Genomic DNA, 9009 nt, shown 5'->3' on the forward strand with positions numbered 1-9009 from the left:
AAAAAAAAAAAAAAAAAAAAAAAAAAAAAAAAAAAAAAAGAGCAGAGAGAAGGGTTCAGGAATTGATAAGCAAACTGTTTATCTGTGCTGTAAAGAAAAGACAACTTTCCTGGACAATTTTCTCCCATCTTCTTCCTGCCTTTATCCCACTTTCCATTGCCTCTGTGTTTGAAAATTCTATCTTGCTATGAGTTTTTATTGAAACCAGTATGTTTATCATATTCAATGGCAGACTCGGTTGTTTGCAATTCAAGGTCATATTATTTTTTTTCCTCAGACAAATTCAACCGGCAGCTTCTGAAGATTCCTTTTCACAAACCGTGACACCAAAGTTCTAGTGGCAAGAAGCAAACTCAGCAATTCTGCAAGCAAGATCAAGCATTGCCAACTGATCTTTTCTTTTCCTTAGAGAAAAAAACCGGAAAGGATAGAATAAAAAATGTGGACAAGGGAACATGCTCACATATTATAACAGAGAGATGGGCTTCAGAGTTTTCTCTGATGCTAAACGCTTGGTTGACGCTATAGCAGACCCTACAGAGCTATCACTTGCCACAATGTCAGATCTCTGGGCACTGGGGACAGACTTGATTAGCATGACTAACTTTCATAGTCTCAAAGCTTCAGACATCAGCAACAGAGAGGAGCCAAGCAGACACTGGATAAATAATAAATAATGAGAAACATGTTGCAACATTCACTTTCAAATTGTATTTTCAATTTTTTCTTACATCCACAAATTTCTAGTAAAATGAAGTTAAGCTGTTTCATTAAATTATCTAGATGTCATTTAAGAAAAAAAAGGAAAACAACTTTAGTATAATTTCAAATGTCTCCTTCACGTCAGACACAACAATGCTGAAGTATTTCTTGTATAAAAATTTCCACTTGTTCTCAATGTCCAGTCAACCTATGGAACCATTTCCTTCCGGTTATGGTCAAACTTCTCAAAAGAGATTGTACATTTTTCCATATTATGTTCACTTCTTTCTCATAATAATCTCTCTGCCCCTATCAGTTTGTTTTAACTGTTTCTCAAAGTCCATTGGCCTCTTTTCAAACAATCTCGTCAAACTTTTTGATATATGTTACTTTTGTTCCATTCATCCTTGTTGATGGGTTCCGAAGACATCATGTTCACCTGAAAATCCTGCTAAACTTAATCATATCATCATTTTCTCCCAAATGCAAGCATTCGCCAGAAGGTTCCTAGGACCTCGGGCTTTTTCTCTCTCAGACTGTCTCATCCACTCCTGTGGCTGCAAATACTCACCACTTCTGTTTGTATATCTTAAATTTTACTTCTCATCTAAGCAGCAGACCCACTGGTCAACTGCTAAGTTGAATCATCATCGTGGAACTTCAACAAACTCCCTTTGTCCAAACCTGTTCCTTCTCCTTCTAGTCAGCTTCCACCCAACCAGGGTTAAAACACAAGAGTTATCTTTAGCTCTTCTTTTGAATTTCTAACATCCAATCATTCACTCAGTTTTCTCACCTCTGTGTCTGCGGTGATTCCTCATCTAAATTTTGTTTTTACTACCACACTCAGGCCAACGTCCCATTATCTCTGTTCTAGACCACTCGAACATTCACCCTGACTTTCCACATCCTTCCACTCATCCTTTCCCTGTCAGTGATTTTCTCAATGCACAATTCTGACCATGTCACTCCTGACTCAAAAGCCATCTACGCTTATTCTGTTTTCTACACAATAAAGATCAATGTCTAGTTTAGCATTTGCAGACCTTCATAGTTAGTGTTAGCAGGCTTTAACCTTACAAATTCTTGTGTAGAATGACTGTTCTAGAAACCTAAGGGATTCAACACAGAGAAGGGGGAAACAAAGCAAAAACAGAATAAAACAGAAATAAAACAGAAGGGATATTGTTTTTATTTGCCCTTTTTTTTTTTTCTGCTGGATGGTGAAACAAATTTTTAACAATGATTACATTGCCATCTGCTGGAATTATTAGAGCACATTTGAAGCAATTTTTTTTTTCAAGTATGAAAGCCTTGACTTCAGTTTTCAAACATTATCTCTAAATACAGCTTTTAATGTCTAATTTGAGTTTCATATAAATTAGCTTTCTTTTTCTTTTTTTTTTAGAATGGCGGGCAAGAGGAGCAGGGGGAGAGGGAGAGAGAGAATGTTAAGCAGGTTCCATGCCCAGTGCAGAGTCAGATATAGGCCTCAATCTCACAACCCTGAGATCATGACCTGAGCCAAAATCAAGAGTCAGACATTTGACCAACTGAGCCACCCAGGCACCCCAAGAATTAGCTTCTATTTAAAGCACACAAAATTACAATTAAATTAGCATGACCTTTGCGTATATCAGACCATGAGCATTTACTGAGAGTATCCTAGTGAGCCCAAGAGTGAAATTGATTGTCTTTATGGAGAAATAAAGCATCTTATCTAATATCAGGTGACTTCCAGAAATTCCTATTTTCTGATTCTACGTCAGAATTCACATTTGTCACAATCTTTGAGACTCAGAACTGGAATTTCCTTTTCCAGTGAAGTATTCCCAAGCCTACTCTTAATGTCCCTGATTTTATGTATCTTATTATTGGCAAAAAATAACAATATAATCCCATTATTTGGGAGACTAAACATATTGCATTGTATTGGCATGAAACATTGCCTGGGTTTGTCTCTCCATACTCAGTAGTGATTAAGAATCTGGTCTCTAAAGTCAAACTGCATGTTTCAACTTACTAGCTACTCATTAATATTTTCATAATCAGCTTCCTCCTCTGTCAAGTAGAGATGACAATATTTCCTTCACAGGGTTGTTAGGAAGATTAAATTAGCAAAAACTCTAAAATCATGCAAAGCAGGACCTGCTATATGGTAAGCACCTAACAATTATTAGCTAGTATCAATCAGATTGTTAGAGATATGAATTATTGCAACGTAATAACCCCAACAGGTAGCAGTGAGTCCCACCTATAGCAGGTTTACAATGAGTATTATTAAATAACAAATTTTTATTAGCTATTTAAAAATGATTTCAATTTTTTGAAGTATAATTTACATACAGTAAAATTCATCAATTCTGACAGGACAATTTAATGAGTTTTGACAAGTGGAGTTCACTCAGCTTCTTAAATCTGTAGGTTTATCTTTTTATTATATTGGGGAAGTTTTCAGTCATTATTTTTCAAGTTTTTTCCACAACCATACATTTTCCTTCCCTTCTGTAACCCCAATTACATGAACATAAGACCTTCATGTAGTGTGGTTATTCCCTGAGGTTCTTTTTTCTTTTTTAAAATTTTTTTTCTCTCTATTATTAAGGTTGAATAATTTCTTTATATTTCTCTCTATTCAAGTTTATGGCTCTTCTGTCATCTGTATTCTACTGTTGAGTCTATTCAGTGAGTTTTCCTTTTTAATTTTGGACACTATTCTACATCTAAAATTTCCATTTGGTTCTTCTTTATGTTTTCTATTTCTTTCTTGATACTTTCAATTTTAATATTTGTTTCAAGAATGTTCACAATTGCTCATTCAAGCATTTTCTATAATAGGTACTTTAAAGCCTTTGTCAGATAATTCCAAGCAGGGGAAGGAAAGAAGCTTTAATTCAGAATGGAATTCAGAAGTTTAACTCTTCCATGGATTGATATTTTAATTACTGAATGAAACTATTCTGGTAAAAAAAAAAAAGTGACTAGAGAATGTTATTATCTGAGAATGACCAGTATGAAGCCTGTCTTAGATTTTATTTAGAGGTAGGAGTGTTTTTTTATGAATTATCAGAAATCTCTAAGAATTAATAATCACTATACGTGATTCATTACTTATTTCTTTCTGTGGTGTATGTTATCCTTCCCCAACTTAAAATCAATACTCTGATCCAATTTTTGTTGAAATTTTTATAGTAACACTTCCAGAGGTGATACAGGGACAGTTTACTTGTTCATATATTTCTAAAAATGTTGCACACCCCGCCCCCACCTCAAGTCATAAATAGGATCTTGAAAACAAGATTCTATGATCACAGCACTTTGCACTCCAAAGTCCATAGTGTTGTTTCACTGTCTTCTGTCTTAGTGTGTTGCAAATAAGAAGATCAATAGTGTTATCAATCGCTTTGTAACCCTGTTTCTATGTCTGAAAGCTTAATAAGGAGTGCTCCTAATCCCACAAGTTTATTCATTTGTTCAGGACATGGCCAAGAGTGTTTCTTTTTTCAATAAAATCTTCTAGCACTCAGATGGTCTTTATTATCTAAAAACTGAAGTCTTCATCCAACTCAAGGGGATTTCTTCCATTAATTCTTTGGTTTCTGTTATTCCTCTTTTCCTTTCTCTCCTACTGAAATTCTTATTATTTGGAATAATTTATTTCATTGGTTTATCCTACCTGCCTCTTTTTGTTCCTAGTTTCCATTTTTTTTTTCTTTTCTTTTTCTGTATCTTGATGTGCTTCTTTAAGCTAACATTTTGGGTCATTGCCAACTCAATAACCAGCAGTGTTTATAGTGGTGTTCACAATCTTTCTTTTTAATTATATACACATTTTTTGCTTCGAATTTATTTTATTATTTTTTAAATTTTTTCCTTTTTTTATTATGTTATGTTAGTCACCATACAGTACATCATTAGTTTTTGATGTAGTGTTCCATGATTCATTGTTGGCGTATAACACCCAGTGCTCCATGCAGAACGTGCCCTCTTTAATACCCATCACCGGACTATTATTTTTATCTTTTAAGTTGTCCCCACTTATACCACTGAGTCCAGAATCCAACTTGATGAAGTTCACCTATCCTAATTTTTCAGAGGAATGGCTCTCTGTCTACCAATACTTATTAAAAGTACAGTAGTCCCTCAACACTGACGCAAGATGAAATAAGCTATGTGAACTGTTAGAATCAGAAGAAAATGAGTATTTTACTGAAATGCAGTCAAAAGAAGAAACAATTGAGGAGGAAAAAGAAAAAAAAATAGAATGAGAGGGACACCAGATTACTGAAGGAGAAGAAAGAAAAATAAAGGTAGAATTTTGTGGCTGAAAAGCAGGACAGCTCTTCAGGGAGCACAGAGGAAGAGCTCCATGCAGAGTGCTCTGTGTCCCTCACAAGGCGTGAGGGGCAGAAAGCACAGGCCAGTTTCATGAGGAACTGAAGAGGCAGAGATTGTAAAGGAAGAGATGCTCTTAGAACTCTGGGAAGAAGATTGATGGGCCAAGGAGAAATGAGAAGCTCAAGAAACAAGGAGACAGAAATTGCTGGAGAACACACCCAGGGCTGGAAGCCCAGGTCACCAACATCAAGGTACAAAGGCAGGCGGTGCAGTAGCTGAGGGAAGAGGAGGTGCACCTTGTGGTAAATGGACAGTACAAGGCTAAACTTGAGCATAAACAGAATAAGCTAAAGAAACAGTAGATAAAGCAGGAAATTAGGACCCTTTGCAAAAAAGCCCTCCAAGAGAAGGTAGAACAGATTCAGCAGGAATATAGAACAGAGCAGGACTTGAACACGAAGCTCATGCAAAGAGCCCTTCAAGGCTTAGAGGAAGAGGGTGATTAAAGAAAAGAAGAAGCACAAAAGAGAAGATATGAGAAGAAAACAGAAGATATCTCATGAGTAATGGCAGAGCAACATGAGGAGGAGAAAACTCAGGAGAAAAAATTGGACCAAATAATAGAGGAAGAGAAGGAAAGAAGTTGGCTGAGAAAGACAGGGAGCTGAGACCTGAGAAGAAAGCAAAGAGACAACTTGTAAATGAGGTCATGTGTATAAGAAAAGTTCAAGTTCAAGAAAGGTTGCAAAGAAAGGCAAAAGAACAGGAAGAATGTGCTATGGAGTAGGATCATATAAATGAAGGTCTTAAAGAGCTTAACAGCGAACAGGAGAATTTTGCAAGATGCTGAGGTTTTGCTCAGGAGTACAGCAGACATCTGCAGACGCACACATCCTGCTAGCAGCTGGCCCAGGAAGCAGAGGAGGAAAGAGAATGCCAAGAGTTCGAAGCAGAGGTAGCAGTAAAAGAAGGTTTGCCAGGAGAAGATCCAGATCTAGACCACCCATCAAGTGTTGTCTGGAAACATGCGTCCCATGCAGAGAGTATGCCCTAATAACCTTCCAGCAGAGTCTCATACACATCAATATACTTTTTTCAGTCTTTAAATAATTTTTACTACAGTATGCTTCTATGTTCCTTTAGAAAAGAAACAAAGTACAGTATTCCAATAGCCTCTTCAAGTTTATGACCACCCTTGCAGACCCACAGCCAGCATGTTATTAGGAGGAAGATTCTTTAGAACCGGCCCATCTATTGCTTAGCAGACAGAGGAAGAAAATATGCTTTACTACTCCTGGAGGCCAGTGTCAATAGGCCAACAAACTGTGATCCCGGAATGAATGGATGGGCTGGAAAACTTACTTGTGATGCTTCATTGACCTTGGCTTGGTTCCTGGGCTTTTCCCTGATCTCGAGGCGAAGACAGTCAGCACCTGAGGGGAACAGTCTGGCTCAGCAAATCAGGCCTCCTCTGGACAACTGTGGGCTGTGGCAGCCCTTTCTAGGGTCACTGAGGTGACAGGCCTGGGAGCTGGCTGAGCTTCTCCAACATCACAGTGTCACAGGGTTTTGCACCAGGCTTCCCCAAATCAGTTAGTCTCTGCTCAGGTCGAGGGTTTTTCAGGTCCCCTGTCCTGGAGCCTTACAAGGAAAGTCACCTGGTTGTCCCCAGGCTGTCTCCAGAAGCACTCAATCTTTGCTTTGCAGGTGGGTCACCCACCCCTTCCTGACTACAGTTGGCTAATATTTCCCTCCCTCCCCCTGCCCCAAACTTCTACAAACCAACTCCTCAAGGGCCCATTGAGGACCTTGAGAGGAGAAGGGAGTTGAGCACCTGTCCTGAGCCTACATGTTCTCGAAATATACGGAAAACTGTTTATAGATGTTCCCCCCGCCCCCCTTAACCACGGTTTCACTTTCCCGTTTCAGTTACCTGCGATCAGCTGTGGCCTGGAAACATGATTCTCCCTCTGACATATTGTCAGAAGGTAATTAGTAGCCTGACTCTGCGTCAGGACACCTGTGTCCGTCCCCTCACCGCACCTCCTCTCATAGGCATGCTATCATCTAACAGCGTCGCAAGGAGGGTGAGGACAGGACACTAAGACATGAGAGAGACCACGTTCACATGACTTTTATTACCGGATACTGTTGTAACTGTTCTATCTTATTATTAGTTATTGTTATGCATCTCTTACTGTGCCTAATTTAAAAATCAAATTTTTATCATGGGTGTGTATGTATAGGAAAAAACACAGCATGTATAGGGTGTGGTACTATTTCAGGCATTCTCTGGGGGTCTTGGAACATAGCCCCGGCTGAGAAAGGGATTCTGCTGTATTAGATTGATTGTTAAGTAGTTTTCCTTCCTCCCCATACATTATAAGTTCTTTGAGAATATAAACTATCTTTTAATTCTCTCTTATCTGCTCTCTCTTTATCGTGGTGATCAGTTGGCATTTCAAATTCAGTAAATATCTTCTGCTCCCAGAATTCACGTTTAGACCACCTTTGTGGACGATTCCAAGTCATACCACTAGATGGGGAACGTGACATATTTCTCCTGCCTGAAAAAAAGCAAAGGAGGGTTCCATCAGGTGACTCTGGGACTTTTCTATCTGAATTTTGATTGCTCTTCAAGTTTGGGAAGGATCTACCTCATTTGAAAGAGGTGGGCAAAAAAATCTCACTTATACCTTAAGAAATTGTTTCTGTGGGTGAGGGAAAGAATGAATAACCTCCCAGCCCTACACCTCACAGCATTAGCAAAGTGTTTATTTCAGAAAGTGAAAAGAACAGACGTCGGGGGTCCGGGGGGGAATGTGCTAAAAAAAACCAAAAAACAGAGTTCTTCTGCCAAGAGTTATCCTCTCGGGTTTTGATTAAAAATTCCACTCAGATGCTATTTTTTACACGCCATTTAAAAAAAAAAAAGTCACCCCCAATTCCGCCTCCAGGATGGGCTGGAAAACTTGCTTGTGATGCTTCGTTGACCTTGGCTGTCCATCTTGTTCCACTGAAATGAGCAGGTTATTTTCTCTAAAAGTAAATGCCTGAAACTCTATTATAGATGCTAATAGATAAGATGAAACTGCTCTGTGTGACCACTATTCAAGGGTTAAAGGTCAAAGTTCACATTCACTTTATTAAAGTATAATCTGGTGCCTTGCTCAGTTCGGCATGATGCTGGTTCATCTTTCATACTGCCCTGTAAGGAAGGTAGAAGAATGAATCCAAGGGGAATTCTTCTAAATTAGTTTTAAAAATTGCCTTCATCAAACACTGAAGAGACACCCAGAGAATTTAAATGCATCTTTCATTTTGGAGGAAAAGATATAATGACTCAGGTCAATGAAAGTATGTTTTGGGTTATTTAACTAAATAAATAATATTTGATTTTGTTGAAGAAGCAACTTCTGAGATGTACACTGACCTATTGGCAAGAATGAGTCCCTCCTGGTGTACATCTGGTATACCAGACTTCACCAGCACAAAGGTTGGCCATAGACCTTTCCACGGGTCTGCGTCCTGGACTTCCCCAGAACATGGAATCACATTCCCTTGTAACAACACTAGTTAGGAAACCACAATAATGTGGCTGGTTTAAATGAGCATTTTTGTCTGGCAGGCCTAGGAAGTGCTGCTCCCAGAACTCCCACTGTGGTTGTCCACTGATGTTTCTTTTCTTGGGAAGCGGGGGATAGACTGGTGGCTATATCTGAGGTCTTTTGATCATAGGAGGGGTGCTAGTACCTGTCAGAATTGTGTTTCATTCATTCTTCCCAAAGAAGATATTTCAAACAGGGTCAGAAGGAGCTACTTAACAGTTAAAAAGGCAAAAAAAAAAAAAAAAAAAAATTTAAAGGTAAAATTTTTAAGACTCCGCCAACAAAATAGGCATGGAATTTGGGAGAAGGCCGAATCTGTGGCTATCTATGTCCCGAAATTAGCAGTACCATACACTGACAA

The 9009-nt window shown here is 38.6% G+C and overlaps 1 pseudogene; it reads left to right on the forward strand.

Moving 5' to 3' along the window:
• LOC110585099 overlaps positions 1 to 6146 on the forward strand; it is an 8275-nt pseudogene extending 2129 nt beyond the window's left edge.
• The last annotated feature ends 2863 nt before the right edge of the window (positions 6147 to 9009 follow it).

Source organism: Neomonachus schauinslandi, chromosome 7 (assembly GCF_002201575.2).
Source record: "Neomonachus schauinslandi chromosome 7, ASM220157v2, whole genome shotgun sequence".
Classification (NCBI taxonomy): Eukaryota; Metazoa; Chordata; class Mammalia; order Carnivora; family Phocidae; genus Neomonachus; species Neomonachus schauinslandi.